Here is a 15,214-nt window from a genome sequence, read left to right as displayed (position 1 = left end):
GTGCATCAGTCATGCACAAGCATTATCATTGTGCTGATTGCACAATAACATCTACGTCCATGGGATTAGGATTAGGGCAATAGCTTTAATTCATTTTGTCAAATTTAAAATCAGGGTTTGAATTGATATGCAAATTAGGCTGAAGAACTTTGGTAGATCTGAAGCCTCTGTCACTCCATCTCTATTTCCTGCACAGTGCTGTCTCTTGCTAATTAGCTGATGGCTCCTTTGCCTGAAATCACACAGCATAGAGGCTGTCAGTCAAACAGAAGCAGGTGGTGCTGGGCAGGAAATAGAGCTGGAATGACAGAGGCTTCTGATATACAGCCTGATTTTCATATTAATTTAATCTCTGATTTCTCAGTAACAGAGGAGCAGACAGGCCATGTAAAGTCATTTGACAATTTCTTTATGAAACCCACCTGGATTACAGTTGCTTGCTAGAGGTCCCACCTTGACTTTTGCTCCTCAATATGTCTCCATTCTAAAAAAAAAAAATTCAAATCTACAATAGATATCCCCTTTTGAGTAAAGCACATCGGAAACCATTTCTTGGTTATGTGCTGACTATGATTAATTATGTCCTCACTTTCCAATAAACATATACAGCTGCAGCCGTTGAAATCCTGGGGTCCATATTCATGTCTTTAGTGAACCTTCTTTCTGACTTGTATCATATTGAGGCTGACAATAGCCTGCAAGATAAATTAGGTACTTTTGTAGCTAATAGACTCTCTAGATTTTCATGTTATATCTTTAGTACAATATAAATATTATGACACGTTTGGCTAAACATTTAGATAACTCTAATTATTAATATGTAGTTAGCCAGTTTTCCAATGAAGACATCCGGCCACGTTTTATAAATGGTGCCAAAACTTGACATTGCTTATGCCAATTAGTGCTCACCATTAATTCAGATCATAAGACATTTCTGAATATGTGGCGATCTGGATTCATATCTGCAAGAAACCAATGAAAGAAGGTTTTACCTTTGTGAGTTAAGATAATTGAGTCATTAACTCTTTTCATTTGTATATATAGAATTTATGTGTGGGCTTATAATCTATGGGAATGGCATATCTTAATGCTAAGCAGGAAGAAGTGCAGGAGACACACGGCTTATTCAGCACATAAAAGAATATCTGGACTGTATTCGTTAGTAAATATTTAGAATTCTCTCATTTGCTATGTGCGCAGGGTTGTGCATGTCCATGAACCAATGAAGCCTGTATCTAAATGTGCTTGCTGTTCATAAGGATATTTTTTACATTGATGGAATTTACTTTCTTATAGGATTCATTGCTTCTTATTGCTTCTTATAAAGGCAGAAAATGCCACAATAAAATTAGGAGCCCGAAGCATAACATATGTTTTTATCACATTGTTAAAATGCCTACATTTATCAAAACAGTACAACTGGTTAGATAGAGTCTATGGCATGTTTCCAGCTCATTATATGTGGCCCCATAATCATAAATTTTTGTTACATGATTGATATATACTCTTGATAAATGCAGAAATTTGAAAATGGAATGTTTTAAAAAGATAATAATTATGCCATAGTAATGACATGTTCTTCTCTTACTTTATTATTGATTTTTTTCATAAGGAAACACAAAAAAATGTGATGGATGACCATGAGCATTAAAGGAATTTTCCACTGCTTTGATTACTGAAAACAGTACGCATTTATAATTAGGGGTGATTTCACATGTATGCTGTATTTTCTATGTACCATAGTACAAAGTTGTATGCTATGTTTTATTTCATGATTCAGAAAGTTTTCTCTGTTTTTTTTTCATGGCCGTAGGCAGAAGTGGATTAATGGTAGCCAGGGCCCCAGGAAGTTTAAAGTGCATGCCCCCCCCTACATCTGATGTATAATGTGACATGTCACATAGCATTTTGCACATGTCACACATGCAGATCTCTAAATATAATAATAATAATTGTATTTATATCGTACAAAAAAATTCCGTAGCACTTTACAATTAAGTGGGAACGTGTACAAATAATAAAGACTTCACAAAGTAACAGTTCATCAGTTACAGGAGGAGTGGGGACCCTGCTCACAAGCTTACAATCTAAGGAAATAGGAGAGAGACAATAGGCAGAAAGTGCTAGTCATGTATGGTCATCATTTTAAATAAGGTGCATGATCCAGTGATCAGCCAGTATCTGTCTAGATACAGTGGCCAATTGCTATTGGGTGCGAGAAGAAAATGGACACAGATGAATAGGAGGGACCAGGTTTTGAATAATATTTAGAAAGAGGGATCAAGGGAGAGTTAGGATGGTGAGAGGTTCAGATTATGGAGCCTGTTAGTCTTAGATCAGTTGCGGAGCGGAGAGCATACGTAGGGTGATATACAGAGATGAGGGAGGAGAAATATGGTGGCGCAGAAGTGTAGAACGCCTTGTTGGTGAGAGAGATAAATTTGTATTGTATTCTGTAGCGAATGGGCAACCAGTGCAATGACTGGCAAAGGGTAAAGACATCGGTGTAGAGACCGAAATGAAATACAACCTTTGCTGCCACATTCAGGATGGAATGAAGGAGAGAAATTTTGGCTAGAGGGAAATTGATCAGTAGAGATCCCCTAGACAATGAGGGAGCTGCTTGAGAGTTATGGCTGAACTATCCAAGGCAATTGCAATATCAGATATGAGCTTGTTACTAGAGGTTGGAAACGCAAAAAGATCAGTTTTGTAGAGATTCAGTTTCAAATAGAGTGAGGAGATGATGTTTGAGATAGTTGACATACTATCTCTGGAATTTTTTTACTAAGGTAGGGGTAATGTCAGGAGAAGATGTGGGGAGGAGGACTCCCATAGGGTGACTGGGCCGGATCTAAGGGGACCGCCATCAGGGTTCCTGAAGAAACGACATCGGGGGAGCAACAAAGGGAGAGAGACGGCTGAAGGTTGCCGGGCGACTGAGGGCAAGGCGAGGATAAAAGGAGCAGGAGGCACGCTCAGGAGGCAGTTGGCAGCAGGGCTGACAGGAGAGAGGGGTCCGTGCGAGATAGAGGGAGACGGTGTAACGGGCGTTGTGGAGTTGAGAGAAAGCAGGGATCTGTGAGGGGTAAGCGGCTTACTCACCAACAACTTTCTTGTGCTCGATCGATACCGGGAGCCGCCCGCCATCCACGTTCAGTCACAGCCGTGTCCGCTGTCCCTCGCTCCGTTGCGGCTGGTCCGCGACCCCCAGCCACTGCTGTCATGATACACCCACACGCTACAGCAGCCTGGACGCTGCCTCCTTGACTTCGCCCCCGGCTGCAGCCCTCCCATCACCGACCTCAAGGAACGCCATCTCGCCATAGGCAGCACTAGAGGCCTACGTCCCTCGTATAGATGAACCCTAGTGAGAGGCCGGCCAACCGTCAACCTAGAAACTGCGGCATAGCTGCGCTCTGGGAACAGGAGCCAGCACAGATCCTTCAGGGCCTGTTGTGCCCCAACAGCACAGATCTTTCAGGGCCTGTTGCGCCCCAGCGGCACAGATTCTTCAGGGCCTGTTGTGCCCCAACAGCACAGATTCTTCAGGGCCTGTTGCACCCCAGCGGCACAGATCCTTCAGGACCTGTTGTGCCCCAACAGCACAGATCCTTCAGGGCCTGCCGAGCCCCGACCATCACTGGATATCGAGGCACCCGGGCAGCCGCATCTGCGACCCCTAAGCGGCCCGCCTGTGATCCTGAAAGAGGCCTGGAAGGATAAGTTGGCTATAGGAAAAAAGGACCCATAGTTTTGGCCGCACGTGGCCTATGACACCCAGATTAGCCGGATTAGCCATAGTTTTGATAAGAAAAGTGTTGTTAAGGTTATTGAGTCCCTGCGTGGACAGATTGTTGTTAATCCTTTTGTTTGCTAAACATAGCCCCAGTGGCTCCAATTTATAAATGTTGATTTCACAAACCACACTCAGTCTCGTGTCTCGTCACTGTATCCTGAGAACCTGCTGTACCCTACAACGAGGTATATAAATGGGTGTCATCTACATAGATATGATACTAGAAACCAAATTTGCAGATGGTTTGTCCAAAAGAGGCAGTATAGAGTTAGAAGAGAAGGGGACCTAGGAATGAGCCTTGGGGAACCCCAACAGTAAGGGGAATATTAGAGGGGTAACAGCTGGAAAAAAAACACAGCGAAGATAGGTCAGATAAGTAGATGGAGAACCAAGAGATAATGGTGTCCATGTGGGCCAACCAACCAGGAGCTACGATGATAAAAAGATTTATCTAAGGGCAGGAACCTGTCCTAAGTGGCAGCACACTTCGTGGAACATCATACTGGATCCACCAATAGCCTCCGAGTTATGGGGATTGAGGCAGAGAGATCTATTATGAGGGAGGCGACATCAAAGAGAGTCAAAGTGGATCTTTAACCTAAATACCCTAGCACCTTCTGGCTTAACTATACTGGGTTTTATAAGCAGATACTGAATAAGTAACATTTGATCTCACTTGCACCTCTTTTTTTTTTTTAATATTCTTCCTTTTATACTTTATACACATGTAATTTGCACCTTCATGGTTATTACATACCTATTGCCAATTATTGGGACATTCGGTCATTTTTCTGGATTCAGAATTCTAGATCATTGGGTACTTTTTATATATATAGAAGTAATTGTTCTACCATTATTTCATGGCATCTCAACATTGTTTATTGTTTTTCGACTACATAATTTATTATACTTGTATCACTTTATATGTTTACTATGTCCTTTATATACCTTTTTTATTTTTTTTGCAAAAGTATAAATTTTATTGTAACCCTCATAGACAGTTTTTTCTCCGTAATAGGATCGGTACAAAATCTGAATTAGGATTAATAGCCAGAAAATATTTTTTATATATACACTATGGTGATAGTTAATGCTGAGCATACAACAGTGTGTAGGATATATATCTTTCCTTTTTTAAGAACTAATAGTTTTTGAAATATAAACATTTATTGTGTGAACCACTTTTGTTCTGATGCTGTATGGGACAGCTTATGGAATTGAACTCACTCATCGTGAGGGTCCAGCTTCCCTGATAAAATGGTATCCCTCACTCTTTCCTCTGTGTATATGCGCTTTAACCTTGACACAGCGGGAAAATGCCAAACCCTTCTATCCTCTAACTTGTTGCCTCCCAGCTGGTATCTATGCTTAACTAATCCTCATTAACTTTAGCATATATATCATGCACTATAATAATCTTTATTTATATAGCACCAACATATTCTGCAGCGCTTTACAATTTAACAGTTTCAAACACAACAGTCAAAGCTAACATCTTTAACAATAATACAATGATTAAAGGAAAATAAGACGGCCCTGCTCATGAGACCTTACGATCTACAATGAGGTGGGGGAGATACAAAGTACAGGTGTTAATTTACAGTAATGTATTTACAAAGATGGTCCAGCCATCTTGAGGGAGTGGGAGGTAGATGGGGATAGTGAATGGGCTACACATGCACACTTACACATAAAATGACTGATTAGGGAACATGATAGACTGCTCTGAACAAATGTGTATTGAGGGAATGCCTAAAACTGTGCTAGTTGTGGCTGGTCCTAATTTCTTGGGGTAGAGCATTCCAGAGGATTGGAGCAGCGTGGGAGACCCAGGGGAAGAGTCCTGAGGAGAGAATTTGCATATTCCCAGTGCCTTCAGGGATAAGTGAAGAATCTCCGCGAGCTCAACAATCACTGGATTTTGGCCGTTGCAGCTGAAAAGAGGAAATCGGTAGACCGCCTGCCGAATTTTGGCTCATTTTTTACCACTTTGAAATCTCTTTGAGAATAACAACATGGAAGACGCCAGGAGCCATTTGGTGAGCTGCATTTCTTGCTACATGTTCACAGACTTACCACTGGAAAAGCCAAACTTCACATGCCACAAATGCAAGCTTGTGTCCCTGTTGGAGGAAAAGTTGCAAAATCTCGAAGAGAGGTTAGCTACATTGAAGATCATTAAGGAAGGTGAAGAGTTCTTAGACAGAGCAGAATTATCTCTACATGTAACAGAAAGAGAAGAAATTTGAAGTGCACCTGAAGAAACAGAGGAATGGAAACATGTGACCCAGAGAAGCAAGAGGATTGGGAGGCAGTCAGCGCCCATACTACTCAGGAACCAGTACCAGGCTCTTACGCAGGAGAACGATGAAGAAATACATCAGGATAAGACTTTGCCCACAAACAGCAAACTTGTACGCCTTCAGAATCCTCCTGGATGGAGAAAGAAAAATGTTGTGAAGAAGAAACGGAGAGGGGTGGTCATGGGGGATTCCCTGTTGAGAGGAACAGAGGCCGCTATCTTCAGATCGGACATAACCTCAAGAGAAATGTGCTGTCTTCCAGGTGCAAAAATTAAAGATGTGTCTGACAGGTGTGGTGTAGTGACCACAGTGTCCGCTAGGGGGCACTGTGTGGATGTCCCAGGACAAGAGTTTAAGCATTTCCAGTGTCCTAAATGATTGTAATGTGTCTTAAGCTGAATGACTGTTATGTATCTCAAGGTGGGTGGCCTTGAGATGGAGACATATGTGTGTGTTGATCAGCAGTGATTCTGCTGAGGTGCTGTTTCAATGTGTCAGGGACTAGTTACCTACAAACCCACCCAGGGGGTGTGTTTAAGAACGCTAGTATAAAGTGTGTATGAAGGGGTCAAGGACCTGTAATGAGGTCATAGCCATGTGACCCGGTGGGCATGGCTACGGACCATATAAGGTGGCCAGGGTAGGTCACATGAGGTGAATGCAGGGACCTGGTTGGTCCATTTTGGAAGGCCCTGTGTGGGAGAGATAAGGGCTGTCTTTCTGACAGCAAGGAACGCTGTGTTGAATGGCTGCATGTGCCTGATGATTCCTAGGAGGGAATGGATGTCTGCAGCATGATGAAGGAACCATGAGGCTACCCTGACATGGGTGAGATAGCTGAGGCTAGAAAGCCTGTGTATGCATAACCTGTATGACTACAGGGTAACAGAGCTGAACCCTGTCATGGACGCTATGCTGGTAAGTGAACTTTATGCTGCTGTTATGGGTTTATGCTGCTGAATAAACCGCCTGGACTGTTATGATTTTATGGAAAATCTGTGCCAGATCTGATTTTGTGGCTGCTGAGCGAGTATCCCCTTCTTGAATGACAGCGCTACCTCACAATTGGTGGAGATTGCAAAGGGCAGCATTGTAGCCTTGTTGCTGGGAGCTGCCGGGGGCCTGTGCGGGCCTGCCGGGGGTTGTGTGTGTGTGTGCAGGCATCATCCGATGGGACTACAAGTCCCATCGGGCTATGCCTGCTACAATGACAGTGATTGACACATTAGCCAATGATGGGACAGTAGTAGTCCCATTATCCGGCTAATGTGTTGAATGTAAAAAAAAACCATACATACTACATACTACGTACATACTACATACATACTACATATATACAACATTCATACAACATACATACATACTACATACTACATACATACTTCATATATACAACATTCATACAACATACATACTGTACATACTACATACATACTTCATATATACTACATTCATACAACATACACACATACTACATACATACTACATATATACTACATTCATACAACATACATACTACATATACTACATTCATACAACATACATACATACATACTACATATATACTACATTCATACAACATACATACATAGTACATACTACATACATACTACATACATACAACATACATAAAACATGCTACAGACATACAACATACATACTACATACATACTACACATATACTACATACATACAACATACATAAAACATGCTACAGACATACAACATACATACTACATACATACAACATACATACAACATACATAAAACATGCTACAGACATACAACATACATACTACATACAATACATTCATACAATACATACATATAGACATACAGTACATATAACAGAGTACATACTCACCATCACTTGTCACTTTGATCCCCGAAGCCAGTGTCATCTGTAAAAAATATTAAAATAACAAACAACCGATATACTCCCTGATCCACAGAAATCCACGAGTGTCCCACGACGATCTCCCATGGAGAACAGCAGCATCAGCTGATGCGACCGCTCTCTAGGGGCCCCAGGAATACAATGACGGGAGGTAGGTATCCTTCCACACTGTATTCCTCCGCCACTGTAAAAAAATAGTCCCTAGTCTCACTTTTGGCATTGCTGTGTGAGAAAGCTCCCATGCAGCTTTTGCCATAAAGTGAGACCAGTGAACTATAGTAACCTCTCAGTGATGCGCTGCAGGAGATCGTCGTGGGACACTCGTGGATTTCTGCGGATCACGGAATATATTGGCTGTTTGTTATTTTAATATTTTTTACAGTGAGATGACACTGGCTTTGGGGATCAAAGTGACAAGTGATGGTGAGTATGTACTCTATGTTATATATACTGTATGTCTATATGTATGTATTGTATGTATGCTGTATGAATGTAGTATATATGTAGTATGTATGTTGTATGTAGTATGTATGTATGCTGTATGAATGTAGTATATATGTAGTATGTATGTATGTTGCATGAGTGTAGTATATATGTAGTATGTATGTATTATGTAGTATGTATGTATGCTGTATGAATGTAGTATATATGTAGTATGTAAGTAGTATGTAGTATGTATGTATGTTGTATGAATGTAGTATGTATGTAGTATGTATGTATGTATGTTGTATGAATGCAGTATATATGTAGTATGTATGTATTATGTAGTATGTACTGTATGTATGCTGTATGAATGTAGTATATATGTAGTAGGTATGTAGTATGTATGTTGTATGAATGTAGTATATATGAAGTATGTATGTAGTATGTAGTATGTATGTATGTTGTATATATGTAGTATGTATGTATTATGTAGTATGTATGTATGCTGTATGAATGTAGCATATACGTAGTAAGTATGTAGTATGTATGTATGTTGTATGAATGTAGTATACACTCACTGGCCACTTTATTAGGTACACCTGTCCAACTGTGTGTTAAGACTTAATTTCTAATCAGCCAATCACATGGCGGCAACTCAGTGCATTTAGGCATGTAGACATGGTCAAGACAATCTCCTGCAGTTCAAACCGAGCATCAGTATGGGGAAGAAAGGTGATTTGAGTGCCTTTGAACGTGGCATGATTGTTGGTGCCAGAAGGGCTGGTCTGAGAATTTCAGAAACTGCTGATCTACTGGGATTTTCACGCACAACCATCTCTAGGGTTTACAGAGAATGGTCCGAAAAAGAAAAAAAATCCAGTGAGCGGCAGTTCTGTGGCCGGAAATGCCATGTTGATGCCAGAGGTCAGAGGAGAATGGGCAGACTGGTTCGAGCTGATAGAAAGGCAACAGTGACTCAAATTGCCACCCGTTACAACCAAGGTAGGCAGAAGAGCCTCTCTGAACGCACAGTGCGTCGAACTTTGAGGCAGATGGGCTACAGCAGCAGAAGACCACACTGGGTACCACTCCTCTCAGCTAAGAACAGGAAACTGAGGCTACAATTTGCACAAGCTCATCGAAATTGGACAGTAGAAGATTGGAAAAACGTTGCCTGGTCTGATGAGTCTCGATTTCTGCTGCGACATTCGGATGGTAGGGTCAGAATTTGGCGTAAACAACATGAAAGCATGGATCCATCCTGCCTTGTATCAACGGTTCAGGCTGGTGGTGGTGGTGTCATGGTGTGGGGAATTTTTTCTGGGCACTCTTTGGGCCCCTTGGTACCAATTGAGCATCGTTGCAACGCCACAGCCTACCTGAGTATTGTTGCTGACCATGTCCATCCCTTTATGACCACAATGTACCCAACATCTGATGGCTACTTTCAGCAGGATAATGCGCCATGTCATAAAGCTCGAATCATCTCAGATTGGTTTCTTGAACATGACAATGAGTTTACTGTACTCAAATGGCCTCCTCAGTCACCAGATCTCAATCCAATAGAGCATCTTTGGGATGTGGTGGAATGGGAGATTCGCATCAGGGATGTGCAGCCGACAAATCTGCGCCAACTGTGTGATGCCATCATGTCAATATGGTCCAAAATCTCTGAGGAATGCTTCCAGCACCTTGTTGAATCTCTGCCACGAAGAATTGAGGCAGTTCTGAAGGCAAAAGGGGGTCCAACCCCTTACTAGCATGGTGTACCTAATAAAGTGGCCAGTGAGTGTATATGAAGTATGTATGTAGTATGTAGTATGTATGTATGTTGTATATATGTAGTATGTATGTAGTATGTATTTTTTTTTTTTTTTTACATTCAACACATTAGCCGGATGATGGGACTACTACTGTCCCATCATTGGCTAATGTGTCAATCACTGTCATTGTAGCAGGCATCGCCCGATGGGACTTGCAGTCCCATCGGACGATGCCTGCACACACACACAACCCCCGGCAGGCCCGCACAGACCCCTGACAGGCCCGCACAGACCCCCAGCAGGCCCATACAGAACCCCGGCAGCCCGCACAAACCCCCGGCAGGCCCGTACAGAACCCCGGCAGCCCGCACAGACCCCCGGCAGGCTCGCACAGACCGCGCATCATGATGACATCATTTCAGCAGCCAATCACAGCCATGCCATTAGTTAACATGGCTAACACAACTGGCTCATTGCATTATGGGAACTTCCGATTACGGTATTCGATATTGTAAAAATATCGGTACTCGGTATCGGAATTCCGATTCAGCGAATATCGGCCGATACCCGATATTTGCAGTATCGGAGTGCTCAACACTAGTCAAAAGTAAAAGAAAAGTCAAAGATGCTATAGGATTTTTACAGGATGAAAATGATGAAATGGTAAGACAGGATGGTGAGAAGGCCGAACTTTTAAATTCCTATTTTGCATCTGTTTTCTCCCCGAAAAGAAATGTAACATCAACTGTTCTTCACTGTCTTATTAAGGGAATAGAAGAATCCAGGATATCTATAAACAGAAAGATAGTGAGGAAACACTTAGCTAACCTAAATGAATTCAAGTCTCCAGGTCCGGATGAATTACACCCCAGAGTACTGAAGGAGATAGCAGAAGAAAGTTTTGAACCCCTCTCCATAATCTTTGAAAATTCTTGGAGAACGGGAGAAGTCCCAGAAGACTGGAGAAGAGCAAATGTTGTTCCTATCTTCAAAAAGGGGAAGAAGCTGGACCCAGGTAACCATAGGCTGGTGAGTCTGACTTCTATACCAGGAAAGATCTTTGTACAAATTATTAAACAACATGTATGTAAGTACCTGTATAAGAATGAAGTGATTAAACAGAGTCAGCATGGGTTTGTAACTAATAAGTCATGTCAGACTAACTTAATTTCCTTCTATGACAGAATCACTGATTGGGTGGATCAGGGTAATGCTGTAGATATAGTATATCTTGACTTCAGCAAAGCATTTGACAAAGTATCTCACACAATCATTATTGAAAAAATGGCTAAGTATGGAATAGACAAGGCAACTGTTATGTGGATTCATAACTGGCTAAGTGATCGGACCCAAAGAGTGGTCGTAAATGGCTGCACATCCAGTTGGAAGAAGGTCTCAAGTGGGGTACCACAGGGCTCTGTCCTGGGTCCTGTATTGTTCAACATCTTTATCAACAATTTAGATGAAGGAATTGAGGGTAAACTGATTAAATTTGCTGATGACACAAAGCTTGGAGGGATAGCTAATACTAGAGAAGACAGAGAGAGGATTCAAAAAGATATAAATAAGCTGGAGCAGTGGGCAGCAACTAACAGAATGGTTTTTAACAGGGAAAAATGCAAAGTACTACATCTGGGCAAGTACTGATTAGCCAGATGGATGACCCTGGCTGCAGCATTAAGGATGGACTGGAGAGGGGAAAGTCGAGTGATGGAGAGGCCAATTAATAGAGCATTACAGTAGTCCAGGCAGGAGTGGATCAAGGCGACAGTGAGGGTTTTTGTTGTTTCCACAGTGAGAAAAGGGCAGATTCTAGAGATGTTCTTTAGGTGTAAGCGGCAAGAGTGGGCAAGTGATTGTATATGGGAGGTGAAGGAGAGATTGGTGTCAAACATAACACCCAGACAGTGCGCCTGTTGCCAGGGTATTATTATGGTGCCACCCATGGAGAGGGAAATGTCAGATTTAGGGAGGTTGGTAGATGGCGGTAGTAGAAGAAGTTCAGTTTCGGAAAGATTGAGTTTCAGATAGAGAGCGGACAAGATGTTGGAGACTGCGGACAGTCACTGGCGTTCTGTAGTACAGTGGGGGTAAGGTCAGGGGAAGACGGGTATAGTTGTGTGTCATGAGCATAAAGATGGTACTGAAAGCCAAATCTGCTGATGGTCTGGGACTGAGCCCTGAGGTACCCCAACAGTGAGAGGAAGAGGAGATGAAGTGAAGCCAGTGAACAAAACACTGAAGGAGCAGTCATAAAGATAGGAAGAGAACCAGGAGAGAGCAGTGTCCTTAATGCCTAGTGACTGGAGCCTAGAGTGTAGAAGATGGTGGTCAACAGTGTCGAAAGCTGCAGAAGGTCGAGGAGAATGAACAGAGAGTGGTCACTGTTACATTTTGCTGTCATAAGGTCATTGGTCACTTTGATAAGAGCAGTTTCTGTTGAATGTAGGGGGCAGAAACAGCACTGTGATGTGTCTAGGAGGGAGTGAGTGCAGAGGTAATGGGTAAGGCGGGAGTAAACCAGTCACTCCAAGAGATTAGAGATGAAGGGAGGATTGGGGACTGATCTGTGGTTGTTTGTGCAGGATGGGTCAAGAGCGGTTTCTTTAATAATGGAGTAATGATAGAGCGTTTGAGGGATGAGGGGAAAATGCCCGAGGAGAGGGAGAGATTAAAGATTGTAGGCAAAAGAACACGGCACTCCAGAGAAGAAGGAAGGTTGTTCGGTGCTCAAGTAAGGTTTCCAACCCATAAATATGTACAAAATACTTGGCACTCAAAAATGAAGAAGCAGTATATTCTTTATTTAGCATCCAGACAAAAATAGACTCATATCGTATGAACATTTTCGGTCCAACAACGGACCTTCATCAGAAAGGTTTTTTTGGTTTCTTTTGGTAGAAAACTGCAAAAGATACACATAGGGTAATAGATATCCTTAGGTGGTAGCAAAGTCTATGCTGCTGGTATTATATAGAGGCTGGAACCCTTGATTCCTCCTGTGGGCACTAAGCGCTGTATCTATTTGCAGAGCCTGCACCACTAGCGCTGTTAACCCTTTCCTGTAGCCCTGCTTTATCCAGTCACATTAATCTAACTCCAACCAGATAGACTCATGGTCCAGCCTCTATATAATACCAGCAGCATAGACTTTGCTACCACCTAAGGATATCTATTACCCTATCTGCATCTTTTGCAGTTTTCTACCAAAAGAATCCAAAAAAACCTTTCTGATGAAGGTCCGTTGTTGGACTGAAAACGTTCATACGATATGAGTCTATTTTTGTCTGGATGCTAAATAAAGAATATACTGCCTCTTCATTTTTGAGTGCCAAGTATTTTTGTACATTAAAGATTGTAGTTAGGTGAGTTGAGACGACTGGAGAGAGAGACTGGAGGAGATGTGAGGGAATGGGGTCAGCAGTGCATGTAGTCAGGCGAGAAGAGAAGAGCCTGGAGACTTCTTCTTTGATGGGATCAAATGTGGAGAGTGAGCGAGGGGAAATGCAGGGAGGGATGGGAAGTGGACTGCCTATGGACCTGTATGCAGCAGGAAGATGTATGCAAGATTTGCAGTAAAAGTACTTGATGTGAACTGGTGTATATGTATATGGGTAGACAGCTAGATACAGTGAAAGATGGTAAAGTACTGGGTTTTGACCACTAGGGGGAGACCAAGAGCAGCAGGAAAAGGAGACGGTGCAGTACTAAGGTTTGACCACAAGATGGAGGCATAGAGCAGTGAGAAAAGGGCTTAACAGCAGCTTAAGGCTAGGAAACCGCATAGTCATGGTGGGCGGAGTTACAGGAACTCTAGAGGGGAATTCCCAGGGAGGGGAATAAAAAGGCAGAGAGAGTTCCAGAAGGAAGCCAGTCAAGGAGGAGGAATTCAGCAGAGGAGGAGACTGAAAGAGGAAGAAACTAAAAGAGGAAGAACTCCGGGAGGGACTGGAAGGAGAAACGGTCAGGGGGGAGGCCCTGACAGGACAGAGGAAGCCCACGGTATTAAGATTGGGTCACCAAGGAGGAAAGCAAGACCAAGCTAAGCCACAGAAAACCAGAAAGGTTGGTAATTAAGTGGATTGCAGACCCCTGATCTTATCCACACAACTAGCAGTAGCCGTGGAGTGTACCAACGATGATTCTAGATGCCTCGACAGAGCTGGAGAACTAAATAAGCCTAAAGCAAGAAATGGGAAATCTAAACTGCCCCAGAGCAGACCCCAAAGGAATAGATAGCCCCCAAACATATATTGTCAGTGAGGCAAGATGAAAACACAAATGCAGGTAGGAAAATAGGCTGAGCAAACGATGGGGCCCAAACTAACTAGACAGGACAGGAAAAGAAAGACACTGTCTGCAATCACGCAAAAAACCCTGCAAAAAATGAACTTTAGAGACGCAACCTTCATGGGAATATTCTTTCACGACAACCAAACCATATCACCCACTTTAAACCAGGGACCAATGGTCCTATGCTGGTGGAAAACCGTTGGGCTTTTTCCTAAGAGAGGGACAGTTTATCCACCACTTGGTCCCAAATCTGCTGCATTCTCTCTACCACAGTGTCCACACTTGGGAAGGTCGAAGATTCCACTTGCCCTGAAGAAAATCGAGGATGAAACCCAAAGTTACAGAAAAAGGGCGACATCAAAGTGGCAGAACTAGCTCTATTGTTTAGCGTGAATTCGGCCAAGGGCAAAACTGAGACCCAGTCATCCTGATCAGCAGATAAAAAACATCTCAAATAGGACTCCAAAGTCTCGTTTGTTCTCTCAGTCTGCCCATTGGTCTGAGGATGAAACGCAGAGGAGAAAGATAACTGAATTCCCAGATTGGAACAAAAAGTTCTCCAAAATCTGGAAACAAACTGGACTCCTCTGACCGACACAATGTTCTCAGGAATCCCATGCAACCGAACCACCTGTTGTAAAAACAAGGGCACCAACTCTGAAGAAGATGACAATTTTGGGAGTGGTACAAGATAGAGTTGAGCGACTTTGGTCAGATCGGGTTTCATGAAACAAAA

Source organism: Dendrobates tinctorius, unplaced genomic scaffold, assembly GCF_039654945.1.
Source record: "Dendrobates tinctorius isolate UK_male_01 unplaced genomic scaffold, ASM3965494v1 ptg000162l, whole genome shotgun sequence".
NCBI classification, from domain to species: Eukaryota; Metazoa; Chordata; class Amphibia; order Anura; family Dendrobatidae; genus Dendrobates; species Dendrobates tinctorius.
The sequence above is the reverse complement of the archived record's forward strand: the minus strand, read 5'-3'. Positions refer to the sequence as shown.